This window comes from Urocitellus parryii, chromosome 7, assembly GCF_045843805.1.
Source record: "Urocitellus parryii isolate mUroPar1 chromosome 7, mUroPar1.hap1, whole genome shotgun sequence".
NCBI classification, from domain to species: domain Eukaryota; kingdom Metazoa; phylum Chordata; class Mammalia; order Rodentia; family Sciuridae; genus Urocitellus; species Urocitellus parryii.
In genome coordinates, this window is record NC_135537.1 from 19,135,667 (window position 1) to 19,156,536 (window position 20,870).

Consider the following 20,870-nt stretch of genomic DNA (forward strand, 5'->3'; position numbering starts at 1 on the left):
CTTTATATATGACAGCGGAATGCATTACAATTCTTACTACACATATAAAGCACAATTTTTCGTATCTCTGGTTGTATACAAAGTATATTCACACCAATTCGTGTCTTCATACATGTACTTTGAATAATAATGTCCATCACATTCCACCACCATTTCTAACCACCTGCCCACTCCCTTCCCCTTCCACCCCTCTGTCCTATCTAGAGTTCCTCTATTCCTCCCACGCTCCCCCTTCCTACCCCTCTATGTTGAGTACCATTATTTTTAGTGAAGAATGTGTTTGCCAGATAGAAAGGACTCGGTAGATGCCTCCATGGCTCTGTTTCCTCTGAAGTGTGGGTTTATTTATTGTGGCAGGCTCGCCCTCTGTGAGATTCAATATTGGAAAAACTGAAATTAAACAGCTCACCAGCATGGATGGCAGGAGTCTGGCTCCCACTGGAGACAGCGTTATCGATGGCTTTTCTCACACTGTACTCTCAAATGTAATCTGACATAGGTGGGGCTCTGTCTCCAAGGTGAGCAAAGGAAAATGTTTCAGAAGTACATGTGGAAGGTACCCTTGGGTCTCTGTAGGCAAAAGACGTCATTGTTCCTCTGGCAGACTAATTTCAACTCAGTTAAAGAGAAAAACATCAAATATTCATGCTTCTGGTATGGGATCATAAATAATATGGTATAAGAGACTCCAGGAATCAAAACATTTCTTCAAATATGACCTGGCCTAAGACCGTTGCAGACACTTCCTCTTTTGATTCTAGCTCTGTTCTGTTCCTGAATTTCCTCTTTTGTATAATAATATCAAGAGCCATTTTCATAGAACCCTTTACAGGTACTAATGTAAATTATCTCTTTTAATCCTTCATAACAACTTCAAGTTGTTATTATTGGAAATGAAATATTATTGCATGTTATAACATGGGTGAACCTCAGAAATATTTTACTGAGTCAAAGAAGTTGGACAAACACAGGTTGTATACTTCTATTCATAGAAAATTCTAGGCTAAGCAATTAGATCTGAAGCAGGTCAGTGACTTCTTTTCTAGGAACAGGATGATGACTGAAAAGAAGCATGAGAGGAATAACTTCGGTCAGAGAGGATAATGTTCTCTTGATAGAAATTTTATATGTCAATATGTGTTCCTTCAAGCTGATTTAAAGATGCACTGAAGATCTGAGCTTTTCACTCATTTAACCAAATTTAAAACATACGGCTCCTATGGGAGTATAGATAGATGAGGAAGCCTTTACTCTTTAGAAACATTAAATGCATTGTTCATCCTCCTGCAGCAAAAAGAGAATAACTCAGGAGTGTTCATCCTCACTCTCAAATCCAGGATTTTCCTCTTGGAAACAATTTTCAAGAATGACCATATGTATATTTCTGCTCTAGGCAACCTATTCATTTTCAGATTCTTTTCTTCCTGGGAACAAAGATGAGTTTTTGCAAATGCATGATTAAGTACTGGAAAGAGGAATATGTGTGGTGATTAATGGCGAGGGCTTTGGGTTCGAATCCCTATTCCACAACTTACTATGCAGATGATGTCAGGCAAGTCACCCTGCCTGAGATTCAGCTTCTTTGTATGCAAAATAAATTACAGTGAGGTATAAATACGTTCATTCAGTTCATGTGTAGACACCTATGAACTTTCGAAGGATTTTGCTCTTACTATTACAGTTGAGGTCAAAGGAGGAATGAGTGCCCTGTGGTATTAATATATTTATTATGTCATTGCAGTGTCTCATCAAGTGAAATCTTTACTGCTACTATACTTTTCTAAGTGACTACATAATTTATCATCATATTAAGAAATGTCTGTAAAAACCAATATTTAATAGTTGTAGTGTTTCTCTCCCTGAACTCTTGTTGGCACCCAGAATTGTTAAAAATTTTAGGATTATGTACATCTCATTCAGTGTATGAATAAAGTCATGTATCTCTAAGTTCTGGTAGAAAATTCATTACAAGTGTAATTCACTTATAAAGCTACAATTCCATGAACCTCAAGTATGATTCACTGAAGTGTGTCTTAATGTTTGGAAATGATTGCAGACCTGGGAGGAACTATTTCTTGGAAGTAATTAGAATACCATATAATATACTGTGGGTGGATTTCCTTAAAGCAGAGATTTCATTTTTAAAGTATTTGAGTATTACCCAAGGATTAAAAAAAAAAAAGGTGGGGTAGTGTTCTTTTTGGTATACAATGAACAGGATAAATTGTTTTGATGAAAAAGTTTGTTTTTGAGTTTCTGTCTCTGTTATTACAGTTAGCATATTAGACTATAAATATGTGATTAGATATCAGAGTCCTCTTAAGTCTTCTTGGGTCACAAATCCTGCATGACTTATAGGCTTGTTCAATAAGGTAGTATATTTAGATAAGCATTATCTGTTGAACAAAATAGAAAAAGGTGTGAAAAGTTTGGACCTTCATAGAAAGTAAAGGACTTACATTTTTCCAAGACAAAATTCTTTGAGCTCTTTAGTGCCAGATCCCAAGGGCATCCACAGGTACCGTTTTATGGTAGGTTTGCATGGAGGCCTGGGACAATGAATGATAAGAGTTTCCTTGGCCAGATCTATTATATGACAGCCCTGACATTCTGGTCTGAGGAAGCAGTGAGACTTTGGGGTATTGGGTGTACTTAACCTTAGTGGAAAAACATTTGGAAAGTGTAAAGATTTTTTTAAATGATCTTTAAAAATAACATTTTATTTAACAGCATTACAAACATTGAGACAATAAAGTCTTGCTTCGGCCTATAGAAATTGCTGAGTTTGCTGGATGCGGTGATGCACGCCTGTATTCCCAGATGCTCAGCAACCTGAGGCAGGAGCATCACGATTTCAAAGCCAGCCTCAGCAACTTAGCGAAGCCCTAAGCAACTCAGCAAGACTCTGACTCTAAATAAAATACAAAAAAAGGGCTGAGTATGTGGCTCAGTGGTTAAGAGCCCCTTTGTTCAATTCTCAATACCCCCCAAAATAAATAAAAATAAAAGACAGAAAGAAAAAGAAAGCAAACAGAAAAAGAAAGTAAATAAACTGCTGAGTTCATACCTAGAATCGGCCATCTCACTATGTAAGCACTTATATAGAAGCAGCGACACGTATCACAAAATTAATTTAGGATATTTTTCATGCTTCCTGCTCTGGGTTTCTTAAAACTCTAGTTTTGTTCCCTGTCCATGAATTCTTGGGTTCCAGTGTTTTGCATAAGACAACAAGATATTTACTTTAGATTCATCTCTAAGTGTAGGCAGATATGCCCTAAAATATTTTCTGTTGATTGTTTTGAGACTCATATTGGTACCTAGGTCAAGTTGCCTTTTAGAATATTTCTGAATGGTAGTTATTATTTAGTTAAATATTTATTGCAAATATCTGAGTGGATTGCTTGTTATGTTACAGTTGCAGAGACTGGGGCTTAGGGGTGCCAGGAAGTGTTCTGTGGAGCCATTTGTGGGGCAGTCAGGAGCATAAGCCAGATTGGCCTGATTCTGGGATTTTTTTTTTTTGTTCAACTATGGACACTCTTGAGTAACTCAGTGGGCTTCCTGAAGTTTGGTTTGAACTCCCCCTTCACAACACCCACAATCTCCTCCCTCTTCTTCTCTGCTCCAAGATTAGAACAGAGAACATGATAGCGCTTTGGAAAGGGAAGAAGGGTTGAAGTCATCTGTAACTTCCCTTTCCAGTTTTGATCTTGACCTTTTGCCCTTTTGGTTGTCTCTGGGCCTTCTGCAGAGAAGGTGGGGGTGGGTATTGTGGGTAACTTGGAATGCAAGGCAGTACCACCAAGATTGGAAGGCCTCAAAAGCCGGATCAGGGTCCAAGTGGCAGATCAGTGCAGCAAGTGGGGTAGAGACAGGCTGTGGAATGGCACTGAGGCTGGAGTGGACGCCATGCCTTGAGGATGTGTGGCCTTATGTAAGCGTTTCTACTTCTGTGTTCTCTTCTGTAAACTGTGACGAATGAGAGATCTAGCTCACAGGTTATTGTGAAAAGCAAGAGACATAATCTATGTAAAACCCTGAGCATTTAGTTAGCACTCAGTAAGATTGCTGGGTTATATCACTTTCCACTGGGACTAAAATAGAGCTCTGGCCACTTCCCAGAGCTTCAGATTCATAATTCAACATCTGTTAACCTCTGTCTCTTCACAGGTGCTCTGTCCACATCTGTTATAGTTTGGACCTGGAATGTCCTCCAGAGGCTCATGTGTTGAAAGCTTCATTCCAATGTAGCAGTTTCAGAAGTTGTGTCCTTTAGAAGTGACTGGATCATGAAGGGTCTAACCTCATTAGTTGATTAATCCTCCAAGGGATTTGTAATTTGAATGGACTATTAGGTGGTGGAAGAAAGTGCAGGAGGTGGGACCTAGTAGAAGGGAGTGAGAAGTGTGTCCTTGAGGGCTATATCTGTCCCTGTGCCCTCCATTCCTCCCTTCCTCCCTACCTCTCTCTATGGATGGATCGGTGGATGGATGGATAGATAGATAGATAGATAGATAGATAGATAGATAGATAGATAGATAGATCCTCTTTCTTATTGCTATGAGCCAAGCAGCTTTTCTGTCCTATACCCTTGTGCCATGATGTTCTGCCTTCCTCAAACCCAAAGCAACGGTGCCAACAGACTGTGGATTAAACCTCTGAAACCCTGAGCCAAAATTAATCTTTCCTCTATAATTTGTTTCTCTTGTATTTGTCACAGCAACAAAAAGCTGACTCTATCCCCAAAGATAAAATAGTTTACTCTCATCCCCAAGTCTGTACTTCCCATTACCTGTTTTATTTTTAATGATATTACAATCTATCTAAGTATCCAAGATAGTTAAAAACCCTAATTTTATAGATAAGAAAGCTTAAGAACATTAGAGGGTTAAATGATTTGCTAATGACCACTGAGAAAATCAGGACCCCCGCTATGATGGCAATTCCTGTATAATGAGTTCTATCATTATCATTATCTATCAATCCTCCCGCCCTCCCCACCTCCATCCATCCATCCCTTCCACCCGCCCCCACCCGCCCCTGTTCCTTCCCTTACTTTCTTTTCTACCTTGTTTCTTTCACTTATTTATTCATACATTCACTCCTTTTTTTTTTTAACACTTCAATCCTCATACCTTGAGTTGTTGCTTCTTGCCTTTCTACCTGGCCCAGGACCTCAGTGCAGTGCTGCATACAGCAGCAATAAATGATGTCTTTTCCTCAGTCCTTGAGAATATGTTTGCAGAATTTCTCCCTTTAAGTGTTTGCAAAATCCTCCAGTAGATACCCTCCATCAAGCTAAGGAATTAACCTTCTATCTTGAGTTTACTTAGGGACTTTGTTTTTTTATATAACCACCTGCTAAAATTTATAAATTATAAAGTGAATTCCTTCATTTATTTAAGTAAGCCTATACTTTGTCCTTTCATCTGGTAATATGCTGAATCATAATTATACATTTTAATATTTAACCAATCCTGAATTTTTCATATATTCCAAACTTGGTCATGCTTTACTGCTGTCTCCTATGTATATTGTTAGACTTGGTTATTTGATATTTTGTTTAGCATTTTGTATTTCTATCTAACAATAAAATGGTTGGAAATTTTCCTTTTTGACATCATCTTTGTCTGGTTTTGTGATTAAAATGATACTAGCTTCATAAATAAATTGGGAGGACTCTTTTTTTTTTGTCTAGATGCAAATAAGCTCTTCTTTGGGAAAAAAATGGTACAAACCACTATTAAATTTGGTTCTGGTATTTTTTTGTGAGAATTTTACCCAGTGTTTTCATCCCTTTAGCAGTTATAAGATTAACTGTGTTCTCTATTTCCACCTAAGTTTATTTGTTTATTTATTTATTTTTAGAAATTTGGGCATTCAGTCAAAGTTTTCAAATTTATTATCATAAAAGTGTCATAAGTGTCCTTTTATTTTTAATCCCATGCCTCTTGTTCCTTTCTCTTTTACTTATAATATTTTCTCTTCCCACTTTTATTCCATTAAACATGACAGAACTTTATCTATTTTTTAATCTTTCCTATACAACCTTAGATTTTCCCCTATGACAAATGGGAAATATTTGACAATTCAAATTCTAATGTGATCTTTACAAGATATGTTTATTAATTTACCATCATCCACAGATATTCTCAGCATCAGCAGTAACTTTTTGCACATTAGTCACAGTAATCTACCACATGCCCCATGTTACTTGAACTAGTTGTATTACTACAGTTGTGATCATGGTGAAAATGATTTTGAAATTAGATTTAGAGGATGTGGGATCAAATTCCAGAACTAGTACTTATTTGTGGTAAGACACTTAAACTTTGTGAACCCCAATTTGCTTGCATTTTTTAATTGTTAATTTTCATATGGTTGCATCCATTTACCAATGTTCACTACCAGCCCTTTTTTACCCCCTTTAAAAAATCACTTATCTTGACTATCCAGTCTCAAGTGAAGCCTCTGGAGGTTTAGAGCTAAGTCTTGTGAGGTTTTATTCTCCTAGATCTTTCCATCACACCCAAGAGGGTTGCTTGGGTCTCTCCTATGTCATCCTGATATAATTCTTAGGCACTACTCTTCTGAAAGAGTATTGCTCAAGACAAGGCTAAATCTAACATTTATGAGGACATCCAGTGCCGATGCCCAGTGAGGTCAGTTCTGGTGAGTCCTATAGCATTGGCAGTGAGGAGCAAGCTGTGTCTGTGTGTACATGTGTGTTTAAGAAAGAGGTAGAATCTACTGGGGGAAGTTGTTATACTCACTCACTCGGTCATGGAAGTCTCCAGCAATAGATGTATAGCCAGATACTAAAAGGCCTCTGAAGTATGTTTCAGATGGAAATGGCAGTAAGCACAAAATGGAGTTGTGCACATGCAAGTGCTACAGAGAACTTTCAAAATAGTAGGTATTCATAACATCATCTAGTTGAATGAAACTTGATGCCCACTTTACCATCAGATACCTCCCCCTCCATGATTACTTTGGGTGAGCAGCCTTTCCAGTCTAGAGTGAAAAAATCAAAACTCACACCTTGCCCAAGTTTCTCTTGGTTATGAAATTTTATTTGCTACATGGGATTTCCTTTGGAAAAACTTAAGGACTCTGGGCTTCTGCAACTGAAGAGTAACTACAAATGCACCAAGCCCCTGGTTTGATTTTCAGGATGTTATTATCAACCTACTCCTGGAATAATAGAGATATCTGGAAGGGGGAAGTGAGAGGGTCACTTCTTGCCTTCTGAGATGAAGTCCAAATCACATGTGGTCTTCAGTTTAGAAAAAAAGTGAAGACAGTATTAGGAGTTGAGGATTCAGACAGCCCTACTGCTTGTTATGCGCTCTTCTTCAGATTTTGAGGTTTAGCTGTTAAAATAGTTGCTATATTTTACAAGGAAGCTACAAAGTGATTACCTGTGATGGTGAGGGTCATTTTGGCAAATTGTTGAGGATTAAGCCTGAAAATGACCTCTCGATATCTACTAATATCTGAGGAATAAACTGTAGACAATTTTTTGTGTGTATTGAATTATATTCTATAGCAATTATTGGATTTGAGGTTTGTATGCTTTTTCTCCTTGGCATAATCATTGTTATAGTTTAGATACTAAGTGTCCCCAAAAAACTCATGTGTGAGACAATGCAAGAACATTCAGAGGTGAAACATTTGGGTTATGAGTCCCCTAACTCAATCAGTGAATCAATCTCTATTAGAGTACCTGAGTGGTAACTGAAGGCAGGGTATAGCTACAAGAGGTGGGCATTGGGGGCATGTCTTTGGGGGTATGTACATACTTTGTACCTGGTGAGTGGAGTCTCTCTGCTCCCTTATCATCATGTGAGCCACTTCCCTTCTCCATACTCTTCCACCATGATTTTCTGTCTCATCTTGAGCCCTGAGGAAGGGAGCTGCTGTCTATGGACTGAGACCTCTGAAACCTTGAGTCTCCAAATAAACTTTTTCTCCTCTAATTGTTCTTGTCAGGTCTTTCTTCTGGTCACAGCAATGAAAAAGCTGACTAAAACAATCATAAAAATCCTCAGAAGCAAGAATTTCAATGTCCAAATGATAAGTTATCCTACAGTGTCTGGTCCACACAATGCAGACTGGGACTTAATTTATGGGAAAAAAATAATAATAAATAAATTAAATTGTATTCTCAAGCATTCATAAATTTTGATAGTCCTCAAGTTAGAAAAGAGAATGGTACCTTTGCAATGCACTTTCTCACTGAGATCTCATAACAACAAGGGTATCGTGGTAGTAATACTTAAATTTGAGTGCCATGTATGCTGTAGGCACTGTCCTGAGAGCTTTGTATACATTTTTAAAATAATTTAATCCCTATAAGGTCCTGTGATATAGATTCTAATATTATCAAGTGATGCAGAGATGCAGAGAGGTCACATATCTTTCTCAAAGAAGCTCAGCTAATAAGAGGAAGATTTGGGATTCAAACTCAGATCCTCCAACTCTGAGGCTCATATATTCAATTTCTGCACCTTGTTGCCTCTCTAAAGAGGTCATTATTTTTATCACTTTAAGGTGACTCAAGTAGCTTTAAAAACTACCCTGTTGTCTCACATCTAATATGTAGCTCACAAGCATTCGATAGTGAAGAAATACAGCATGGTTTTTCATAGCAATACAACCCAGATCTGACCTTGCTCTGGTGGAGTGTTTGAGCTAGGCATCTTGATTAACCACATTCCAGAAGAAATCTTAGCACATGACAGCTTAAGGGATTTGAGAAACAATCTTCTCTTCCACAAAGTAGAATTCTTTTATGTGACATGTCAGAGAGATATCTCAGCCAATTTTTACTTGAATATCACCAGCAATAGGGAGTTCATCATTGCAGTTTTTCTTATATTAAATTCAGATCTGACCTCTATAACTTGGGCTCATTGATCATGACTCCACTTTGCAGAGTGAGCTTATCCCAGCTCTCATTTACATAGGTCTCATAAACCTTTTTGTTGTAGGTTACATAATGCCTAATAATAATAACTGGCACTTACTGTATTTACTATGCCAAGTTCCTGGTAAATTTTTACTTATATTAGTTTGTTTAATCTCACTACAACCCTATGAGATAGGCAAAAGGATTAACCCGGACTAAATGATTTGCTCAGGGCCACGAAGCTGAACAATGGAAGAGCTGGGAATTCACCCTCAGCATCAGATTTCAGTACTCATACTCTTTTACCACAGTGTCTTAATGTCTTTTAGGTAAGATACAGCCTCTTTATTTCTTGACCTTTCAACAACCTGGTCACCCTTTACCTTCATTTATATCCTGTCTAATCTGTTTAGGCTTCGGGTATGGGCTGATAAGAAGGTGGAGAGAGAAGGAATGTACTTTCCTTTTTTGAACAGTACACTTCAATCAGCGGAGTTTAATGTCCTATTACTTTATTATGGCAACCACAGCCACGGAAATCTTTAGCATCTTCTTTCACATGAACTATTTATAGTGCACTTCTCCTTGTACCTGCTACAGTAAATTTTCTTTTGAATATGCAATAACAGAACTTTCTATCTTATCCCTGTTATTTTTATCTCCTTAGTCTGGGCCTAAAAATTAAAAATCTTAATTTTTAATTAAAACCTTAATTTTGTCATTGAAGGCATTAGGTATCCCTCCAGCATCTCTCTAGAAACTGGAAGTGGTGAAAGCAATACCCTCCAAATCAGCTATTGGGTTGTTCCTACCTTCAGGCTCTGAAGGAGTCTGGACTAGCAGCCCTGTAACACTGGATGCCAAATGAGGAAGGTTCCAGTAGTTCCAGCCTCCTTTGAGCTTGGTTTGTCTTTTTCTTTATGCAAATAAAACCTTGCAGACAAAAAAGGCCTTTTTAAAAGCATGAATTTTTTTAAAAATTATGGTTGAACAAACATATGTGTATTGGTGGCATGCAGCACACAAGGAAAGAACACAGACAGCAGTTAGGGGCTTTGGAGCTAGACCACCTCAGTTTGGATCTTGGGCTGCCAGTCAACACTGCTGACCCCAATGGGCAGGTCACTCCCATTCTCCATGCCATTCCTTCCTTGCCTATAAGTTAGGCACAATAATATTCCTGCCTCCTAGAATTGCTCTTAATGAGCTAGTGTACTTCACATGTTTAGAGCGGGCCCAGTACCTCATTAATTAATCAATAATTGCTAGTTATTGTTATTGTTCTAAAGCCAAAGTTGGCTAACTGCAGCCTGTGGGTTAAATCTGACCTGGCTGGCTGCCTGTTTTTGTAAATGAAATGTTATTTGGATGCAGCCACACCAATGTATTTACATATCATCTGTAACATATTTTGTGCTGCCATAGCAGAATGGGGTTGTCACAGAGACCCTAAGACCTATGTGGTCCCAAAATATTCCTATCTGGATCATTCCAGACAAAGCTTGCTGTTTTGTAAGATAGAATACACAGATTCCTGATCCTGGTCTGTTACTCCTTGGATTGTAACCTTGAAGGAGTGATTGATACTTTCTGGCTTCTACTACTTTCCCTGTAATAAAGATTAGTTACAACTCTTCCTCCTAAAGAACAAGTATGTGAGAAATTGTATGTTGAAGATCCTATTTGTTATTCATCTGCTCAATAATGCCATGTTTTATAGCCAGACATTTGTGCTAATTGCTGTGATACAGGTGTGAACAGGCAATTGCTGAGTTTTATTTTTTCTACCTCTCATGAGCATTTACTACATACTGAACACTCTTTGTGTGTGTGAACTATTCAGTCTTCATAAAAACTGAGATAAGCACTACTATTTGTCCTTATTCTACAGGTAGAGAAATGAAGGCATCAGGATATTAAGGAAATGTTTCCAAGCTCATACAGTTGGAAGATGGCAGAGATGGAATGTGAAATTGCAAAGTCTAGCTCCAGAGTCTAGAGTTTTAACTTCCATTGTAAAGTATTTGCTCAACCTTGAGGACCTATGATCCCCCTAGACCAAGATTTTTATGCAAACAAATAATTGCATGTAATTGTAAGTTTCCAAACATTTGTAGATTGATTAGCATAGTGTCTGGCATGGAATAATTATCATCCTGATATTCATGGTATTGATAATGTTGATTTCAGTGAAAGTCACCACAAAGTATGATTGGATTTGGAAGGAGGTGTGTCTGGAGCTGTCAGGAGCAATTCATGAAAGGAGGTCTTGCTGAAAGTGAGACTTTGAGGATACAGAGAGGAGTTCTCCAGGTAGATCTCCATGCAGAGGAAACTACATACACAAAGAATAGAGCCAGGAAAGAACATGCCACATTCAGAGGAACAGTGCTTACTTGTGAACTACAGGAACCAGATCATCTAGGCAGGGACCAGATGTGAATGGCTCTGTATAAACTGGGACAGACCTAAGTCCTCTAGTGCATGTCTCTTTAAGAACAGTGCCTTATATTCTCTGTTTGTTTAATGCCTCTCTCCACCCATCTCCCAGCATGCACATGAACACTGGGATGTGAGCACCTGCAGGGCAGGGAGCCAGTCCATCTCCTTCACTGTGAGAACTCAACACTCAGAGCCCTTCTCATAGAAGAACTCATCCAATGTTTGTTGAATTGGATGAATACTTAGAGTGCTCTAGATGGTTACCGGATGACCTGTGCAATAGGTGGCTTTCTCTGGGTCCACTGGCTTACTCTGGGACAATGGTCTTGCTTTGTTGAAGAATCGAGGCCGGTCCCATTAAATGACTACATCATCTAAAATAGGATGATTCGGGGATGGTCTTTTATTCGGAGGCCAAAGTTTACTGAACAAAGTGACATCCACCCTATTCTACTCCTGACTCCACGTAGTAAGACTCAACACCCCATCCTAAAAGTCCTCATGACCTTTTGAGAAACTCTCGGCCATTCTTCAAATGCCTTTTAAAATTCTACCTTAAAAAAAAAAACCTACTTGGCAGAATACAAGTGAAATAGATATTGAAAATGAATGAAAATAACAATTCTCTAGACAATGTTGCCCAACCAGAGAAAAGGTAAGTCAAGTGGATAATCTCCACCTGGGCTTATTTTCATGTGTCAAGTGCCTGTAGGGTTTGTAAAGTCAGAAGAAACATCTGCCCAGGGCCTTTGTCTAGAATTTGGCACACATTTTAATAGGGTTATTTGCTGGTGATGACACAAATAGCATCATTGAGGTAAGACATACTCTGTTTGAAAATGTTTTTGGAAGAGGCAGCTCCCCGAGGGCTCACATGATGTTGGAAGGCTGGGGACCTGTTTTCCCTCCTGGACAGATGAGGAAAATGAGATCTGGGAAGGGAAAGTGACTTACCCAGGGCTGGGGAGCTAGTTAACAGCAGAACTGGAAGAGTAACCTGGGTCCCTGATACCCAGGACCAATTCTCTTTCACCACACCATCAGCCTTCTGAGAGATTCGCTATGGTTTCTGAGAAAGTTAATATTGCCTCTTCATCATTTTACAGTCTTTTGGGAAATATACATGACCTCTCTCTGCACCTTTCCTCTCTAAGGTAACCTAGGAAAATATCTGAAGAAAAAAATCTGATAACTGCATTTTGTCAGGCAATCCCACCATTACCCACCTGCCCTCCACTTGAATGTTTCAGGAAAGGTCTGAATCCCCATGTTTCTTGCCTCCGGCGGATTCCCTCTCCCCTCCATCACATTAGAAAATTCACATTTTATTTTCTCCTCCCTTGGAGTAATGAAATATTTCTTTTCCTTCCTGTAATCGGAGTCCCTTTTTTGTTGTTATTCTTAAGAAGAAAACTTGAACATATCAGATGGATTTTCTGGCTCCTTAGAAACCAGCTTGGTAGGAGAGTTGATTGGATTTGCCTAAAGCATTTCCTCATTAGTAGCCTGTGTGTGCTTTTCCTTTCAAATGTCATCTGGCCGCCCCAACAAAGATTTAATTGTGGCCACTTGGGGCCCTTAGCAAACTTGGGCTTTGCTGAATGTCCTTTTGAAAGCCCTGCGACTGCCTGTCCTTCAAGTGAAACCCTACAAACATATTGAAAGTGACTTGGTGGATTATTGGTTTGGCCACCGCTTCTTACAGCTCTCCTCCCTCTTCTATTTTTTTGCAACTGGAGATTGGAATTTTAATTGCTCAACCATAGTTTTTAATTCATGATGCCCAGAAAGGGCATGGTTTATTAATTAGTTCTGATTATTAGGCGCCCCAAACTGGGTCTGGCTGCTTCTTGATTGGTTTCAACAGCTCTTTGCCTGAAATTACTGTCTGTAAGCACATGGAGGTGTAATTATGCAGACACTAGCTGTTCAGTTCTGCCAGGTTAAACCCTCTATTATGAATACATATTATGGTGTCTTAAAAGGCGTTTATTGAAATGCCATAGTTTAATAGTTCAGGCTTACAAAATCAAGCTCTCTTATGTTATAGGCAACAGCCTCTTAATTGGATGTTTTCTCCCAGCACATAAAAACATTGGCTTAAACACACACACACACACACACAATTAATTTTTTAAAAGTGTGAGAAGTAATAACGCCTCATGGTTAAAAGTGGAGCACTCTAGGCAGAGTGCTAGGTTTGCCTCAAGCCTCTTCCATCTTCTAGCGATGTAACCTTGAACATGTGACTTAACCCCTCTTCACCGAAGTCTTTGGTAAAATAGGGAAGATGCTTGTACTGTAGGTTGTTTGGGGAATTAAATGAGTTAATACACATGAAACACTTAGCAAAGTATATATGGAACACAGTTACTATGTTTTTTACTGATTGCCTTAATACATTTACTTGTATTTATTGTTGTAAAATCTCTTCCAGAATTGGGGATATATCCTTGTGACAAAAGTAGAGTGTCATCCCCTAATATCTATTCTCTGCTCCTACTATAATAGCCTCCCCTACTCATCACCAATTTTGACTGGATGGCAACAGGACTGATCAAAGTAAAGAATAAGCTGGGAATGGTAGCACATGCCTGTAATCCTAGCCACTTAAGGGGCTGAGGCAGGAGGATTGCAAGTTCAAAGCCAGCCTCAGCAAAAGCGAGGTGTTAAGCAACTCAGTGATACCCTGTCTCTAAACAAAATACAAAATAGGTCTGGGGATGTGGTTCAGTGGTCAAATACCCCCTGAGTCCCTGAGTTCAATCCCTGCTACTCCCTCCCTGCAAAAAAAGAATAAATTTCTTTTCTATATATAAGTGGTCATGAGACTAAGTTCTGGCTGATGAGTTGGAAGCAGAAATAGTATGATAATTTCTAAAAAAAAATGGCTATAAAGGAATAAAAATAATGTTTCCATTTCCACAGGATAGAATGAGGTTGTTTTAGTCAGCTTCCACATAGCTGTGACCAAAATACGGGATAAGAACAATTCGAGAGGAGGAAAAGTTTATTTAGCACTCATGGTTTCAGAGGTCTCGGTCAATAAACAGCTGACTCCATTGCTCTGGGCCAGAGGTGAGGCAGAATATTATGGCAGGAGGCTGAAGTGGAGGAAGGTAGCATAAGACATGTCAATCAGGAAGCAGAGAGAGCTCTGCTCACCAGGGACAAAATATATACCCCAAAGGCACATCCCCAGTGACCTACCTTCTCAAGCCACACTATACCTAGCTACAGTTACCACCCAATTAATCCATATCAGTTGATTAATCCACTGACTAGGTTACAAGTCTCATAATCTAATCTTTTGCCCCTGAACCTTAGTGCATTTTCTTATACGTGAACTTTTAGGGGGCATCTCATATCCAAACCATAAAGGGGTCATGGTGGGTGGAACTCAAGCAGCCACCTTGGATCATTAGGTGGTATACTAGGAATGCAAAGAGATAAGGGAGCACAATCCTTAGTCTAGGCAACTTCAGGAGGCAGAGCTGTCCTAATACCCCTTTTCTTTCACTCTAGACTTCTAGCAAATGAATAACCCACCTCCATATTATTAAAGCACTGATTGGAGGTATTAATTGCAGACAAATCTAGTCTTAGTAACACTTTCCTTTCCCTACATTGGACTATACATATTGTTATGATTATAATCATTATTATGACTATGATTATAATGTGTAGCAACTTCAGTATGTAAAGCATGAAGGACCATGGAATGGTTTCACATGGCTAGAAGAATGTAGAGGAAACATAACTTCACCACCCCAAACCTGGCTGCATTGTTCTCATTCTTTGCCTGAGGGTACTTAGCCTCCGGCTTTGGTCAAGGATCGAAGAAGACTCAAGACCATAGAATTATGCTTATAGCTCATGGACAAGTCTCTTCGAAAATACTAACGTCTCTTCCAGCGATAAGGAACGTTCCGTCAATTTCAATGTTTCCTCTGAACAAGAATCATGGATTCTTGATCAAATCTAGTGGCAATTTTCTTTCATTGTGTTATATACCAAGTTAAGTTTCTCTATTTTTCTATAAAATAGGAAAGTAGAAATAGAAAACCTGTAAAAAACAAGGAGACCTCTTAAAGTGGGCTTAAGCAAGGATGTATTGATGTTACTTATTCAGAACACATATGAGTTGTAAGCAGAAATAGTAGGTGTTCTGAAAAAGTCCTAGGAACAGTAATGAAGTCTTTCTTAGGAACAGTAATGATAACCTCTTTGCCTCTTTAATTTGTTTAATATTGAAAACTTCTTTTCTACCAGAGATCACAGGACTCATTTAGGGATTTTGCTGAGACTCCTAAAGACACTAATAAAAGGCAAAGGTAATATCTAAAGATCTCAGATGAAGCATGAGTTCCAAGAAACCTACACTGTTAATTGAAGGATGGTAATCTTATTTCTATTTGCCTTAATGGTGAAGTCCAAAGGTGTCTTTCAGCAAAACCAAATGAGGTTTCTAGAACTTGTGGGTTGATACTTTATTTTTAAAGAAAACACATTTTATTAAAGGCTTTTATTTGAGGGAATGGAAACTTTGGCAAGTATTTAATATACTTGCAGCCAGTGTTCTATAAATTTGATGATTATTTGCAATGAACTACACAGTCTTCTGAACCAGTTTTTCATGTGGTGGCCTCACTCTGTGTTTACTTTGAGCATTTAGTAGTTTGTATATGCTTAGTTAGATGAATTTACTTAGATTGGCCAAATAGACATTTTAAAGATTTTTGTGAAATAAAATATACAAGATACTAATAATGTAAACACAGTGAACAAGGGCAAATTGACACACTTTCCTTCTCTGAACTCACTAATAACATTAAAACAAATCAAATAAAGCATAAAGAAACATAATGAAAAAATTAACAGTTTCATTTTTTGCTGTATATCAGAACAAACAGTATTTGAAATAGGATGTGATTTTATCCATTTTCTGCCTGCCTAATTATAACTTGTGTTTGACATGAAAATTTACCTGCCATTTGTTACATGATGACCACATGATAGTAAAATCATTTGTATTCATTCTGATCTTAACAGCAGCATGCACATAATACCATATTAAACATCATACATTTAATTTATTAACTATTGACTGAAAGAAATGTAAAACTATTTTAAGATCATATTTGGCTAAAGGAATTTGGATTTGAGACTAATCTTTACTTAGCCATAGATAGTTTGCTTTCACAGATGTTGGAAGCAAAGAATGATACTAAAATATCTTTTTACTTTCCCTTTTTATACTTATTACCTAATCTGACATCTCTAATATGTTGTTTATTATGATTTCTAAATATTAATTTTTTTTGGGGGGGGTTGGGGGGACCAGGGATTGAACTCAGGGGCACATGACCACTGAGCCACATCCCCAGCCCTATTTTATATTTTTATTTAGAGACAGAGTCTCACTGAATTGCTTACACCTCACCTTTGCTGAGGCTGGCCTTGAACTCACAATCCTTCTGCCTCAGCCTCCCAAGTCGCTGGGACTACAGGCATGCACCACTGGGCCAGCCTTTTTTTTTTTTCCCCCTCTTCAGCCTGGATAAATCTTTTGCCATTTTTTTTAAACAAGAAGTTTATAGAAAACTGCAATTTGTTTTCACTACATCCTGGGTTGATATGTTTGCATCAGGAAAATTCTTAAGCTTTCAACATTCTCTCTAGTCTTCTGGGGCTCCAATTATACATATATTAGACCTTCTTGCTTCATCCTTCATATCTCTTAAGCTTTATTCTATATTTTTCATTTTTTATCTTTGCACTACCTTCTGTATAATTTTTTCTTATCTACAATTTACTAATTCCTTCTTCTGACATGCCTGTCTATTGAAGTTTTAATTATAATATTGTTGTTGTTGTTGTTGCTACTAGTATTACTATTGCTAGACATACTGTTTGGTTCTTTTACCAATCTGTGTATCACATTAAAAAGTAATTTCTGGAAGATTCTTTCAAACTCTTACTTGTTTCTATAAACATACTCATAGCTTTGCAGTATATATAAGTCTGTTCTTGCTGTCAGCTTCTTGCTGTGTTAACTCTTGCTCCAGGTACCTGTTTTCTTGGGTGAAGCATTTTGATGTTATGCCAGCTCATTGTCACTAAATATGATTCATACAGATTCTTTGAAGCCTAAGATGAAATAGCTGTTTTGAGAAAGGATTTACATTTAATTTGGTTAGGTCCCCATAGACTTGTGAAGTTTGGGACCTTCTTAAGTCAGGTTCAATATTTAATGCAAACACTCACATCACCTACTTGCTTTCTTCCTCCTTTTCCAGGCTTCAGTTCCTTTTAATCAGGAGTCACTTCTTATCAAATCTCATGGATAGCACAGTTCTCAGCTTGTGAAAAGTGACTGATAAATTGTGGTTGAATTAATAAATCTTTAAATTGTCACATCTATCTGGTTAACTTATTTTCTCTGTCTTTATTCTTGGTTGGTAACTTAAAAGAAACAATCTATATTAAATGTTATTCCCTATTATGCATGTTTTCTGCAAGGCATATTTGTATGTTGTCTCTCCTTTATAAATTATTCTAGTATTGTACCATATACTGGGTAAATATCTGCTTCCAGGCTAACTTTCTGCACTCTCATGCTTCTGCCCAAAAGTGTATCAAACCACAGTTTCTGTGATTCCTCAAACCTTAAATGAATACTCTGGAATGTTTCTTGGTCTCTGGCACTAACTTTTTGTGGCCCTGGAAATGGTGAAACCATCCTAACATCTTTTCCTTTAATTATACATAAAAGTTCTCTCTAGAGTTCTGATCTTTGATTTTGCCACTGTCTTGCTCATAGGCCACTATGAGTATCACTAGTGCCCATAGAATAAATCCAAACCTGTTAGCTTATTATTTTTGCATCCTTCATCTAAGTGGCAAAGACAGATTTCTTGAAAGAATATGATATCTACTAAATTGGACTTCACTACTTACCATGTGACTTCATATAAGATACACTTCTGAGCACTGGTGTGCTGGTATGTACAGTAATACTATACCATAAGGGATAAACTACATAAAACTGCTAGAACTCACCTGAATTAGAATAGCCATATAAGGCATTTCTTTCTAGCAGGGTTTGAAAAGGATAATAGCATATTCTTATTCGTGTATTATTGTAGGCATATCAATGCTCAATAATTTCTAGACTTTAGTTTTCTTAGTAAACATAAAGTGGAACCTTAAGTGGTAATTTTGGAGCTTAAATATGGGAGGATACTTGAGGCATCCGATTCAATATTTGGCACAAGTGTTACTTCATTATCCCCCTTCCAAACTCAGGTACAACTTTCTCTTTCTTATGGAATTTCAATAAAAATTGAAAATTAGAATATATTATATAAGATTGTTATTCTTATCTCTACTTTTTAAAGTCCAAGCTAGCCTTTAAGGCCAAGTTTTAATGCCACTTATTTCATGAGGCATCCCTAATTCTCATTTCTGAAATACTCATCCCACATTCTAGCCAGGATACCAATGCAACCAAAGGAAAAAAATCTTCAACCAATCTCAGCTGATACTTGAATTTCCTAATGTCAAAAAGTATAACTCTGCAATGCACAAAGCTAAGCAGTGTTCTAGCTCCTACCAAAATGGTTTTAGAGATGAAAATTTTATTATCTCCTGTAGAGGTCTATTTATTTCACAGATAGCCTTAGTCTTTCCCCCTAAATTTTCTGCATTTGTTCCTAGGTACAGCTGTGTTCCTGCTTAAACACAGTGCCAGAAACAAAAATATTTCTTAAAATACCTGGTTCAATAATCATCTTTCTCCTTTTGTGACTATAACTGTGCTAACACACTGGGGACAACCATGAAGCCATGCAGTACTCCTAATTACCCTTATATTTAGTTAAAACCTTGAAATCTTCTTTTAAAATATATGTTTGTATTAAATGATTTCTCCCTTGCCTTGTGTTAATAGGGTTGTTTTTGACATCTGTGATTAAGCCCCCCAACATACATACATACTACATGAATCTGGATATATTTCTTTTCTTATTAAAACTATTGTGAACCTGATCAGTATTTCAAACTCCTGGATTCATTTGTTTTCCATGGTTTCTTCCAAAGTATTCTATTTCTAGTATAAAACTTAGCTCATTCTATTTTGCCACATAGTTTGTGTACATTTTATGTTTGCTCTTAGGTGGGCTTCCCTAGAAGCAGAGCCTCTATCTAGGGACTGGTTGACAATTCTGTGGTCTTCCAGTCTTGCTATCCTCTGCTGAGGAAAAAGCAGTTCTACAGAGTGGAAGTGCAGCTATGAGTTGTTCTCTGCCAAACCATAGCAGCTGGGATACAGCAAAAGGGATCCAGACACCAAGAACATCTACTATAGACACCCTGGGTGTTCTAACTCTCCAGTAGGGAAACTACATATTGTTTTTCTTTGTATTCTCCCTAAACCTGATTCTTTGTCTTTCACACTGGAAGCACTAATTTGTGAACTGATTTATTAAAGATCTGGAGGAAATGTCTCCTAGTTTTCACTTATTGCAAACTATAGCCATTTGTAATTTTAACAGATATCTGTGAGGGACTTGGTCACTTCCCCTGCCTCCCCATGCAGCAGAGAGCCAGGGTGTGTGAATGACAGAAGGATACAGACATTCATACTACACATTCCAAGAATCTGGTTGCCCTGTCAACTCAAAAACTGTCTAAGGACAAATGCTCAAATTTAGAATAGGAAAATAGCTTCCACAATACCAAGACAAACACAGAAAAGGGCAGAATTTCAGCCTATCCCATTTATCTCTTACATTATATTTGGCCTTTAAATTTTTATTTATAAATTTACACACACACACACACACACACACACACACACACACACACTCACAAACATGAGAATTTTCTAAAAGAATAGTAAATGAATAGCAAAAGCCTATTTCTTCATCATCTTGACTTTTATTTCCACTCCTAAGACTAACTATTGACTAGTATTAATCTTTTCTTGTGTGTGTATTCAGAAATTATTTAGACATACAGGCATATATATTTGCAACTTTATTTACAAAGATATAATAGCATGAGACTGCTGTCTGTTTCTACTAATAACACATCTTACAGAATCTTCTACATCTACACATCTACATCAATATCGCTTTTAAATGACTATGAAATATCTTACAATTTATTTAAGCTGACATTTTTCTAGTTTTCAGGTCTGATAAATCATGTTTTTTGCTACTCAAATTGTTACCGCCAGAAAATGTGCTTTCTTGTGTTTGTCTTTGTATATATGTTCTCAGCACCATTAAATTGAAACCCTACCCTTACTTCTGGACAGAAACCTAGTCAGGGGCAGTAAACATGACTTCCAGATTTCTTGCATCTCTATTAAATAGTCCATCTTCAGGCCTAAGTTATGCTTTCTCACTCTCTGCCCATTTGTTTTCAGCCTTTTCCCAGAATGCGACTTTTAATCAGAAAAGATGAATGTTGCTACAGTTGGGAAAAAGCTACAAGTCATTCTAAACCG

General features: G+C 37.7%; 1 protein-coding gene across 1 annotated transcript in view; it reads left to right on the forward strand.

Annotated features, from left to right (window-relative positions):
• Positions 1-20,870, forward strand: part of Sntb1 (syntrophin beta 1) — a 233,787-nt gene that overhangs the window by 76,956 nt on the left and 135,961 nt on the right. The window lies entirely within an intron of this gene.